Below are 13,129 nucleotides of genomic sequence, written 5' to 3' on the forward strand. Positions count from 1 at the left end.
GTATTAAGGTATAAAATTAAAGGGCTCTCTTCCATAGTGATGAAGCACAAAATGATTCAGTGTATTAATGTGGTTAAGACATATAGAAGTGAAGTCTAACTTCTGCTTATGCTCCTGCCTTCATTATACCCCTGTAATTTTTTGCCCTTGGTTTCACAGTATAGTAAAGTACAGTTAGCAGACAAATAACAAGCTACAAATCACTGGATGTTTTTCCCCACAGCTCAGTGCTGAATCATAGAGTCAATACTGCAGTCTCAGCTGCAGCTTTCTCAACAGATTTATATGAGTGATCAAAGTGTCACAGTTGACCAGAATGGAGATTTATGCCTGTGTAGTTGTGAAACCATTTTAAACACCTTTGGTTTGTTATTTTTCCAAGAATTTCTGTGGAGATGTAGAGTTACAAAATAGTGATGCATTAATGCTTTTGCAGCTTCATGCCACAATGGTTTTGAGCTTTTGTGTTTCGAATGTTGTATTCCAGTATAAAGATTCTGCTTGAGCTCTTTATCATATGTATGTTTTGAACAGAGAAATAAAGATTTTAGTCTCTCTGTCACCCACTCACACAGTGATCAGAGGGTGTGTCAGCAGGTTGTAGCCTTGTAGTCTTTGCTTACCTGTGTAAGTGCAGGTTAGTAAAGCCCTTAAACACAGGTGTGGGCAGCTCTGTGGATGTACATTCAGATCTTCTATTGTGTATTGCACATACTAATTTCTGAAGGTGTTGGGTCACAATCATGGCCCTCCAAATTTCTGAACCTTCACCTTGTTAATGGAACCTCATAGAATTACTGGCTAGCTAAACGGCTAACAGCTAAGAAAACAGCAATGTCATTTTTTACAATTATGAGAGCTCCTTATTTATGGCAGATTGAATTATGACATACATTTCAGAACCCATTTTTGAAAGCTGAATACATCACAAGCTAAAGTTACACTGGCTGGTTTTGTATCAGTGCTTGTTAGCGCTAGCCTGGTTCCTGAAATAGGTCTGGTGTTTTGCCAAATGATGGCTATTTCAGCCATTTGGAGAAACAGTCGACCAATCAAAGCTTTGTAGGCAGGATCAAGACTGAGGAAGTCACCTTTCAACATAGCTAGCTAGCTACAGAGCTACATCCTTATAAAATAGTGCCAGTAATATGGCCACAAACGTGGCAACAAGCTTAAATGAGAAGGACACAGCTGTACAGGTTGTTGTAAGTCGACTTACAGAAAAGACAAAATCAACATATTTATTTGGTCAATGTGAGAATTGTGTTAAATGCTCCAAGCAACCCCTACCACAACTTTTGTGTCGACACAAAATGACATCAGCAGGGTGGATACATTAGTCACTATTGTTCGGTTAGGACAAAACAAAATACCATCCCCCAATTCCCAGACAGAAATTGGCTAAAATGATGTCATGCCGAATGAATGAGGTGAAACACAATGACAATTCAGTCTGATAAAATAAATCCCAAAATTTGAGATTTGTTGATTTTTCCACCCTCCATTTCTCACTATTATGTGCAAGGAGGAGCTGCTTTGAACCAGCCAACTATCTGTGTGCGTGTGTGTCTGGCAGCTATTCATAAGTTCCTACCAGGGTTGTCTGTCAACAGGTTAAGCAACACTCACGCCTACATGAGTCTATCCTCTGCTTCAGGCTACACAATCCCTGCTGCTGTTTCTGCTGTTAGTCACAGCCCGAAGGCAGGAATTCTTCAGCTGGGATCATCACTCGTTAAAACAGCAGCCTTAACAAGCACTGAGCAAGGCCCATAAAGCTGTGGCTGTTTAGAAAATCCAGATTTTGTTGTATTTTTTAGCACTAAAGGGTGCAAAGAAGGATCATTTACAACATGCATTACATTTGCCCCAAGTTTAGTTGTCCCTCCAAATGTAGTCTCCAAGACCAAGCTTAAATAACTCTGATGATATCATCAGTTATTTTCTCAGACTTGACAAAGCTCCTCCAGAGCGACAGAAGACATTATACAACTGTTTTCACAGGCTGAGTGCCAGTAAACTGATCTTCATGGGTAAAATCAGTGGAGTGCCTCTTTAAGGTTCATGGAGTACCCTTAAGGTTCTCTAGTGTTCTTTACTCTTTAGGTTTGATAAGCATGGGTCTTTTAATCATACTCCTTTAATGCCAAAAATGCAGAATTCACAACACCCAAGGGTTACCTATTTTTGTAACTCTCCACTACAATAAAACAAAACATAGTTTCACACATGACTGCACCCACAGAGCAATAAGTATCATTAGCTTAGAAATGATGGGTGACTAATATAAGGAGCCCACTCCATGTACTCTGGGCCTGTAAACATGTTGCAAACATCAGTGTCCTGCAGCAATCCCAGTTTCAGCTAGATGCTCTACTGGGTGGAGGATTCTTTCTGCTGTCGTACAAATCAGCCGTGCACTCGCAACTATTTCTCAAGAACAGTCTGACGTGCCAAGACAGGAAAAGAGGGAGGGGGGGAAGGGAAGAACGGACAGAAGGAGAAAGAAGTGGAGGTTGGGAGAGAGAGAAGGGGGAGGACGGAGGGAAGAAGAGAAAGAAACAAAGAAAAAAGGAAGGAAAAAGAGGATCACTATGCATTATTTGTTGGTTTCTCATCTTTACGATGAAATGCTAGAGTCTGGATGGTGTGTGTGTGTGTGTGTGTGTGTGTTGTGACACCTCTGGAATGTGAGGTAATTGGAGAGTTGTGTGTTTGTATGTGAAAGCTGTGGAATGCTGTAGTAAGTGGGACTGTGTGTGTGTGTGTGTGTGTGTGTGTGTGTGTGTGTGTGTGTGTGTGTGTGAGAGAGAGAGAGGGGCGGGGGAGACAGGCCCGGGCTCGCTTCAGCAATAGCAGGGATACGGAAACATACACGCCTTGGCTATTCAATGATACAGTACAGTATCTGCGGGTCCTGGAATACCAAAACAACTCTAAAAAATCAGTTACAACCACAAAAAAGTATTTAAACAGTTATCAGAGGATCCATACCACACATTTGGTTTCAAAAATATAGAATTTTGGGTAAATGTGTCTAAAATTATGCACAAAAGATCTAGAAACATGGAATATTTCACTAAGTGTAAGCATCAGATAGCTTCTAGTGAAGAGCTGCAACAAGCTGATACACAACATCTATAATACGTCACTGTCAGAGTGGAACGACCTTAAAGCTACCTTAAGTGGGACAAGGAGGAAGACTGTATGCTACAGGTATGCTGTAACAATATGCAAAAGTTTGGATATTCAGATAATTGTCCTATAATCATCAAGCAAAAATGTCTACATTCTCTGGTTGCAGTTTCTCCAATGTGAGGATTTGCTGCTTTTCTCTGTTCTTTGTAGATCTGCTGTAGAATTAGCAGTAAAAAATGTAAATGTTATATTTTTTGGCTGGGAATTTCAAGCAAATATTCTACATATTCCTCCTTTTTTATTTTATGCTATGCACTTACACATGAAGTCAGACATGCCATACAAATTACAGTGCGTGAGACAAACTAAATAAACAAGACGAATTTGCATTGGGAAGAAACAAAACCAAAACACACAGTACAGTGCACACACACACACACACACACACACACAATCCCGCTCTCATCTACTGTCATGTTGAGTCTTGTCCAGAGTCACTTGTGTGTGTACGTCCCAAATCTTGGGTATTTTTGCCTTGTCCTTGTACCTCATTGCTTGTGTGTGTGTGTGTGTGTGTGTGTGTGTGTGTGTGTGTGTGTGTGTTCGGTATCATCCATTACAGCACCAACACAAGTCATGTTTTGCTCACATTGCATCTTTCAACACAATACCAGACTTTTTTTGCCGCATGTTCTTAGGGATTCATTGGTTGACTGTCCAGATGAGAGGAGCTGCTCTTGACATGCTTGTACATGCAGTATATAAATATGTTGACAGTCTCGTTGATTAGATTCATATTAATCATGTAGAACAAGTCAAGACTGTAGTGGTTAACATTCTGATGAAGGCTTTTGAGGGTGGCGCTTCCCTCCAGCGCCACCCTCAAGTTTTAGTGTTTCAGACAAGGTATCCGAGATGTTCATTAGTCAGACTGCAATTATTGCTGGGAACTTTAATGCTCCCAAGGGGATGAACCCTTTAGATTTTAATGACCATTCGTATAGTTCCATCTTCAGGACAAAGGTTTCCAGTTTTAGCCTCACTGATAAGGCTCTAAGAACATCAGTAGAATCATTCTGTCCAACACTTTGCAGCCACATTGCAGTCTCTAGGGCAGTGGTTCCCAACCAAGAAGAGGAAAAAACATGACTACTACACAAAATGTTGTTTATTTTTGTGTTTTTTTTCTCAAATCTTTGCTTTGTTTTTCTTTTTTCTTTAAAGATCATTGAAATCATTGATCGTTGACCTGCTCACAACTTGTAAACATAGGCTATGTATCTTGTGACGAGGAGTCGTGAGTAGACACTGCTTGGCTATTAAGAGTCACAAGACAAAAAGGCTAGTAGCCAGTGCTCTAGGGGCATCTAGCTGGGCTTTTATGCCTAATAATGGCTTAATGGGCCAGGATACTCTGTCAGAAGTGCTTGTCGGATGGCCGAACAGCTTGAAAACCAACAATCCAACATTCACACCCACTTCACGCTGTGATTGGGCAGCTGTGTGGAGGTGAGAAAGTAAGCTAGGTTTGAACTTGTCTCTCTAGTTCTTTTTGTGGCAAACTAACAACATAAAATAATGGTTTGGTCAGCTGGCTGTCCCACTCCTTACCAGAAGTTGGCTGTGATGTAGTTTTGTTGCTTGCCAACTGAAAAGAGGCCGTAGAGGAAGAGATTCAGCCAGTTTCATGTTATTTAGGTGTTTCTCGTTGAGGTCACATAGAGGTCTCTACTAAAACAACCTGGAAACACTATATGGATGCAAATCGTTTTTCACATGTGAAGATGTGTTCCCACATTTCATTACCTCAGCTATTCCCACTTTGCTGTGCCTAGCTCCAGCCCACCCAAGATGGCCCAGACTCAACCTGATGAACCCTGACTCACCCAGATTCAACCAGGCCGCAAGGAGAACTGAGTGCCTGGAAGAGCTATTTGACTTACTGCAGGAGAGCTGGGAGATGGACAGAGCAGACGAATGACAAGAGAGCAGGGAGAGGAAGAGCAGAAATAAATTGCAACTTCTGCAGAAATGGCAGAGTGGATAGAATAGATGGAGAAAGAGGAACACGGGGGGGGGGGCATAAAGTGCCTTTTTTCTGATTTGCTTTCTGCAATGTGGTGAATAGGCATGCACACACACACACACACACACACAGACACCCAAACACAAACTCAAACACACAAAACCTCTTGTGGCAGGCTAGTATTTGTCCCCAGGGGTCAAATAGGAGGCAAGAGACAAAGGACATTAAGCCACACTCGCTCGCTCGCTCGGATGAGCGACCGGTCTATACTGAGCTCGCTCCACCAGCTGTTCACATTACTTTCTCCCCAGTGGATGGTTCTCTGTTTCTCCCTTTCTCTCTTCTTTCCTTTTTAGCATTTGGAGTTGCTGGATATTCTAAAAAAACTTGACAAACAAAAATATCACAAAACCTTATATATTTTGGTCTTGATAATTAAATGCATTATCACATGAACTGGTAGTTATTACATTGTAAATGTAAAAGGTCCCTCCACCTTTTCACAAACACTGAAACCAGACCAGTGTTTCTGCGTGTTTTGCATATCGCGCTTAAATAACTGCCAACCATTTTCCAAAGCAGACCATTAGGTCTTCACCTGTCAGTTTTCAATACTGATTAATCTACTGATTGTTTTTCAGATGAATGAATTCATTGTTTAGTCAATAAAATTTCTGAAAATAGTGGAAAATTCCCATCACAATTCTCAGAGCTCAAGGTCAACTTCAAATGTTTTGTCTTTGTCTGACCAACAGTCCAAAACCAAAGGAAATTCACTTTACAATGATATAAAACAGAGACAAGCAGCAAGATGGTTTGCATTTCCGTGATAAATTGACTGATTGTTTCAGCATCACAGTGTTTTAGATGTGTGAGTAGTGTTTCACTTACCTTTGCCAGTGGTTTCTGTTTTCTTTTTGTGTGTAAAAATCAGTATGAAAAGCAATCTGACACTGCTTGAATTAGGTAAACCATCACAGTGAACATCATGTCTGCTGTAATTGTTGTAGAGGTTATGCTAATGGTTCATAGTGTAACAAATGGAAATGAATGACTGGTCAGCAGTGATGTTCTAAAATGGACTAACAGTAACCTCTGTGGAAGGTTGGATTTATACACTTTTGCCCAAAAGGTTTGATGATTTACCAGAATTACACGTGCATGGTTGATCAGGTGCTTTCATTCAAAATTTTGCAAAATTCAGTTCTTAATAATATCACAGGGATTAGAGAAATTCATATTTCTGCCTGGGGGATAGACATATATTGTATATACATCCGTATGTATTCCTCATGGGCTGAAGGTAGGGAGACAACCACACAATGACCAAACATCACTAAAACAAAGCAGAAAAGTCTTACTATGGAATTTCTTAACCCATGCTGTGCTCACAGAATTACCAAAATGACAAAAAGGTCAAAATACAAACACCGGAACTCCCAAATATATATACTATTTACTATAATATACTGCTTTGGAAGTTATTTAGTGGGATTCTGAGCATTTTCAATCAGATGTTTAGTTCTCCATGTGAGATCGGCATCAGAAAAGTCTCGGTTCAGCCTCTGTTCCTCTTTCCCTGTCTTTTGTCAGTCCTCTGCTGTCTTTCATCCTCTGTCGTCTCCCTGACGAGACGATGCCATTGAAGTTTTGGCGTCGCTCTGCGGCAGCTGGTTGTCCTGGCAACAGTCGTCGTGGTAACATCACATTGTTGGGGCCTGTTGCTGCTGGGATTTATCCCGAGAGCTCTGGGAAATGTGATTAGCTCCCACTGTGTTCTCATTTCTCCACAGTCCCACACTGCCTCTGGAGAGTGGATGTACAAGTGTCTACTTGATGGCTTTCTCATGCTGATTAGCAGACAAGGGTGTGTGTGTGTGTGTCTACACACAGCTGATTGGGCTTTTAGCACTAAAAGTGCTTAGCTAATGTTTACTGCCAGAATACAGAATAGCTTTACATTTGACCAAATGCATGCAATGCAATGTTAAGTAGTAGGCTTAAAAACCTTGATAACACGAACTCTTTACTTTTCACTGACTCACATCAGTCTGTTGGTCTGTCGAGCGCTTTGGTCCACAGCGAAGTATCTCTACTAGCTAGAACGCAGTTAAGTTTCCAATGATGCTCATGCTCCTCAAAGGATCCACCCTGATGTTTCTGGCAACCCCTGCCCTTCCTTCCACTCTTCCCTGTTGGATGCTGCAGAAGCTTTCCCTCTTGTATTTTTATTAGGGTCAGTTGTGCTGTCTACAGTACAGCCCTGTGACCTGAATGCCCCTTAGTGAAAGACATTTGTGGCTACACATTGCAGACCACAAGTCAAAGCGTCCACTGTAATTGGCTTGTGTGCAGCTTTGCGTTGCTGCTTGTGGGTGGAAAATATAACTGTGTCCTAGAGGTCTTCACGGGTCTGACATTTTGGACCTGATCCAAAATGGATCCATGGAAAACCTGCCCGAACCCAACTTGCATAAATAAAATTTTTAAAAAACCAAAGACCAATCCGAAAGGGAATATGCAAGAACTGAGTGGACCGTACTCTCTCCTAATCCTGTCTTCTGTGTCGCAGCAAGCCAATGCAGCCCACCAGCCTGACGTGGTGCTGATGCTCATGTGTTTACAGTAAAGCATTCCTAAAAATAATTCAACAAAGGCGAAACAATCGTTTCCTTATCATAGTGAGTCAGCCTCATCACAGTCCAGTATAATTATCCTACTGAATGATTCTTGGATCATTTATCCACTGTTTAGAATCCAAAACCCTGTTTCTGTTGCTGGACAGCAGTTTCAGCTGATTTCTGTTCGAGCTTACACTCACAAAGATGCTGGGTCCAATAACACGTCACCGTGACACGGCCCCGAGCACACTGCCGCTTCACTGGAGTATTTGTTGATCTGTAGCAGCTGCTGCAAAAACAAACCCAAAAGCTTTTGAAAGGAACTGCATCTGGAACCTTGTATTTAGGTGGAGACCGTGTCTGTTTCCACACAGCTGAACTGTTCAGTGTTTCAGGTGTGGAGGTTAGTCAGTGGCCACAGAAATATTTAGCACCGGGGGGGGCACATGGAAGGGTCATGGCTTCACATTTCTGCTCTGTCTGTCTCTGTCTCTCTGTCTCTCTCTCTCTCTCTGTCTCTCTGTCTCTCTGTCTCTCTCTCTCTCTCTCTCTCTCACTGTCTCTCTGTCTCTCTGTCTCTCTCACTGTCTCTCTGTCTCTGTCTCTCTCTCTCTCTGTCTCTCTGTCTCCCTCTGTCTCTCTCTGTCTCCCTCTGTCTCTCTCTCTGTCTCTCTCTGTCTCCCTCTGTCTCTCTCTGTCTCTCTCTGTCTCTCTCTCTGTCTCTCTCTGTCTCCCTCTGTCTCTCACTGTCTCTCTGTCTCTCTGTCTCTCTCACTGTCTCTCTGTCTCTGTCTCTCTGTCTCTCTGTCTCTCTGTCTCTCTGTCTCTCTGTCTCTCTCTCTCTCTCTCTCTCTCTCTCACTGTCTCTCTGTCTCTCTGTCTCTCTCACTGTCTCTCTGTCTCTGTCTCTCTCTCTCTCTCTCTCTCTGTCTCTCTGTCTCTCTCTCTCTCTCTCTCTCTCTCTCTCACTGTCTCTCTGTCTCTCTCTCTGTCTCCCTCTGTCTCTCTCTCTGTCTCTTTCTGTCTCTCTCTGTCTCTCACTGTCTCTCTGTCTCCCTCTGTCTCTCTCTGTCTCCCTCTGTCTCTCTCTCTGTCTCTCTCTGTCTCCCTCTGTCTCTCACTGTCTCTCTGTCTCCGTCTGTCTCTCTCTGTCTCTTTCTCTACTTCTGTGTTTTACAAAACTCTGCTCTGATTCCCCTAGTCCTCTCTGTTTGTTGTGACAACATATTCCGATCCAGCACACTGTGGGTTTGATGTTGACACACATGCACACTGCTGTAGAGAAACTGCTTGGCTGGGTATTGTCTAAAATTTTCAATATTTCAATATTATCCAATATGATACCTGAGTTTCACAGTTAAACGGCCCAGCGGTGTGGTACCGGTTCACAATGCACGAAAACACACAGCAGAGACAGGACACAATTCACAACAATGAAGCTTGGATGAAATTACACACAGTTATAAAATCTATGTCTGTACAGACACAAGCCTCGTACCTGGGTCAAGGCTTTACCTTTCCCAAGCAGGCCCCTGTCTTTGTTCTCCACCCGTGGTGAGGCCCAACAGAATCTATTCAGGGGGATTCTAAGACCTCAGGCTCATGTCACTGACTCATCGTCCAATCAGGAGTGTGTGTGAATCATCCTCATTGCACTTCCTGTTTCTCTGGACACTGCAATGGACCAAAGAGGGGGATTTCTGTGGTCTGTGTGTGTGTGTGTGTGTGTGAAAAGTCTGATTTTTGAGCCAGAGTGATTCCTGTCCAGGTGTCCACGTCATAAAAAGCTTTTTTATTTACACACCCATGTCTGTATTTTATAGATAATATAATTCGAATACTGCCCGCGTGCGTGCGTGCGTGTGTGAGTGTGAGCGTGCGTGTGTGAGTGTGAGCGTGCGTGAGTGTGTGTGTGAATATCAGAGCAAATGTTCATTGTTTTTTCTGCTATTTTGCTGATTTTATGAATTAACTTTTTTGAAGTATTCAAAATACTTGTTTAAATTTAAATATTTGTATATATGTTCTATGTGTGTGTAGCATGAAGGGGCTACAACTTCCATCTCAGTGTGCAACCCTGTGTTGTAAAATGACAAATAATTTTTTTTTTTTTCAATGACCAGTGAGGGAGCCATTGAGATGTATCATAGCATTAGCCAGTTTGTTGTGCAGCAGTCCCAGTCCCAGTACTGGTCTATATTCTCTGCAAAGGCGTGTGCAGTTCTCTGACAAAAGCCTTTAGTCCTGCATGTACGGTGTGAGAGTTAACAGGTTATTATACTGTAACACTTACAGCTGAGCCGGCTGCTCCTGGTGTATCTTTTAGAAGTATTTTTGTGGTTAAGATAAGATATGATTAGATAAGACAGAACTGTATTTATCCTGAGGGAAATTGTTGCAGCAGTTGCAGTACAAAGTAGGAAAGAGTGCAAATATAAAATATCCAATAATCCAAAATATACACACTGCCAAAAATATAAACAGGTTAACGGTAATGATGTGACTTGTGCTTGGAGTTTGGACCAACTTTTGAAAGGCAGAAATCAATCCGCTACAACACATGTATGTTTTTAGTAAGGGGGTGGCCACACAGACACACTTAGAAATTTAGTAAACCATTAAAGATGGTAATATTAAAGCTATATTTTAAGACATACAGAAATACTTTTAATAATAATGCGTGTCTGATATGATTTTTCGACAGAAAAGTTCAGTTACGTCGATAAAAATTCTTAAAGTCCACATCTCACTATAAGTTACAGACTGGACCACGATTGGCGCGTAGACGTCCTGCTGGTATGTTAAAGTGAGATTTAAGGTGAGCACAGAGACAGAGTGAAGACAGCCCTACTGTCAAACTCTGCACTTCATCATTCTGCACAGTTGCTTAGGTTGGTGTGTGTTTCGTGTCCTTATATCCCGGTGGGGATTTTAACCTGAATGCACACTAACCCGTGGGGGCTTGTGTCACCATGGGGACAGAAACTGAGACGGCTGTTTGAAGGTTAAGACTTGGTTTTAGTGTTCAGGTTACAGTTAGGTTTAGGCTAGGGTCAGGGTCAGGGTCAGGGGCTGGGGCTGGGGAAAAAATTATGTCAATGACTGTCCCCTACGGGGATAGTGAAACAAGTGTGTGTGTGTGTGTGTGTGTGTGTGTGTGTGTGTGTGTGGAGCTGGCACGGGGCCAGCACAGGCTGTACTAGTCTGTGATAGTTGGGGAGAGAGACAGAGAGGGAGGAGAGCAGGCCGTGGACTACAAATATTGGTTTAGTTTCAAAGACTCAGACAGAGACTCAGGGATGTCATTCTGTTTGCACGCTGGGTTTCAGCACAGATGGATGTGTGTGTGTGTGGGTACTTGTACTTGCTACATTGTGAGGACTGAAACACATTTTTTACCTACAGAGTGAGGACATTTTGGCCGGTCCTCACAACTTAAAAGGACTGTTTGAAGGTTATGACTTGGTTTTAAGGGTTAGGTTAGGGTAAGGGGCCAAGGACTGCAATATGTACAATGATGGTCCTCACAAGGATGAGAAGTACAAGGATGTGTGTGTGTGCACGTGTATTGGTAGGATTCAACCAAAGTTTGGAAGGCATGATAGGGAATTTCTTCTGGATTGAAACTGCCAAGTAACTATATTTTGTTTCTATTATTAAATGTTACCACTCCCATAATGTAGAATTTGAAACTTTTTGAACCTATAGGTACACTCGTACTAAAGGACAAGTGTACAGCTGCTGTGTATACTGTATGTGTGGTTGCTGTTGCTGTGTGGGCAATGAATGATGACAATGTATGCAAAACCTCAACTCTAATGGAATATGATCTCCATTTTGTTCACTAAATGCTGGAAAACTACAGATCAGATGCATTTTATGAAATAAACTCTTATTACACACACTTATTAGAACTATTAACTTCATTTATGGTTTTATGTTGGTTTGTCCATATTTGACCCCAGATTTTATCCATGGTCAAACAGTAACAGCAGTTCAATGTCCTTGTACTTTGTCCTCTCTTTGGCTGCATGGCAACACATGTAACAGCATGTCATTTATGAAAAAGAATTCTAACATGGTTAAGTGCTGTAGCTGCCATCCTAGGCCTGTGCACACTACAGCTGTGGCTGAGATTTCTCGGTTTTTCTAAAGAGGTAAGGACAGGCACACGTGGCTTACCACAAGAACATTTATCATAGCTGCTGTGATCCAGTTCCATGCTACATTCTAAGCATGTTTTGAGTGTGTAGTGTGTTCACACTGAAAAAGTAACAAGAGAAATATCTTAAAACAGTGTACAGAGTATGCATACTAAAATGCGCTTTATTTTTGAGTGTGCTGTTGATGGACACCATTGAGCCCTAATATATTGCACAGAAGAAGTAGAGGAGTTACTCACAGCTGCAAGAAATTAAAATACATTGTTGATGGTGCTGAGGCAGCTCCAGGAAGATCTTGGAAAATAAGTATTAAATCTTTAGAAAACCATTTTGCTTTTGAGACAACAAAGCATGGTGATTGTGACACAAGAGACCACAGTTTATATACCAACAGTCAGTGCTCTTTTAACCATAGCCACAATCATGCTAATCCTAAGGGTAATCCACCATGAGGGTGGAAATGGGCGTGACCTATATTATGAGATGCAGCTCTATTCAGTGAACGCGTGCATGTGAGGTTTTAAAATGTGCGACATACTATGTGGGAGTTACTGGCCAAAATCCATTTACCTTGATTATAGCGCCACCTGCTAGTTGACCCGTTACATTTTTGGTGTCTGCGGTGTGTGCACGGGTCTATACCACCCTTGTGAATTTCACTTGCATAACTCCTACAGTGTAGGCATTACCAACAGAAAAATAAATAAATAAATAAAATAATAATAATAATGATAATACAAATAAAAATTTAAATCTGAGCGATTACAGTAGGGTTCCCAGCACCACTGGTACTGGGCACCATGATGCCTTGCATTGCAAGCAGGTATTAACAGGGTCCAAGCCTCTGGTGCCAGTCGCAACATGGCCCACGGAGGCAATGCAAGTTGGACTTGCAGTCCCAGGAGCACGATGCAAGTTTCAGATGGAGATCAATACAGAGATTGGAAAATATTCAGTTCAGAAATAGTTGTGGGCTCAGCAATAGGGCTCCAGCACCTATTGCCTGGACACCTAATTAAAGCAACTTTCCCACACTGCAAGTTGGAAAGCCATGAGATTTATGGCTCCTGTTCACCTGTCACTGCTAAATCAACTGTCAGGACTGTCTTTCATGTTCACAAATTTTTATTTATTTGCTGATTTCAAGTTCTGACTGTGTCAAGCATATGACCTACCAGTAC

At 42.0% G+C, this 13,129-nt stretch overlaps 1 protein-coding gene across 5 annotated transcripts in view; it reads left to right on the forward strand.

The window, feature by feature from the left end:
- bcar1 (BCAR1 scaffold protein, Cas family member) overlaps window positions 1-13,129 on the forward strand; it is a 141,288-nt gene that overhangs the window by 82,656 nt on the left and 45,503 nt on the right. The window lies entirely within an intron of this gene.

This window comes from Siniperca chuatsi, linkage group LG4 (genome assembly GCF_020085105.1).
Source record: "Siniperca chuatsi isolate FFG_IHB_CAS linkage group LG4, ASM2008510v1, whole genome shotgun sequence".
Classification (NCBI taxonomy): domain Eukaryota; kingdom Metazoa; phylum Chordata; class Actinopteri; order Centrarchiformes; family Sinipercidae; genus Siniperca; species Siniperca chuatsi.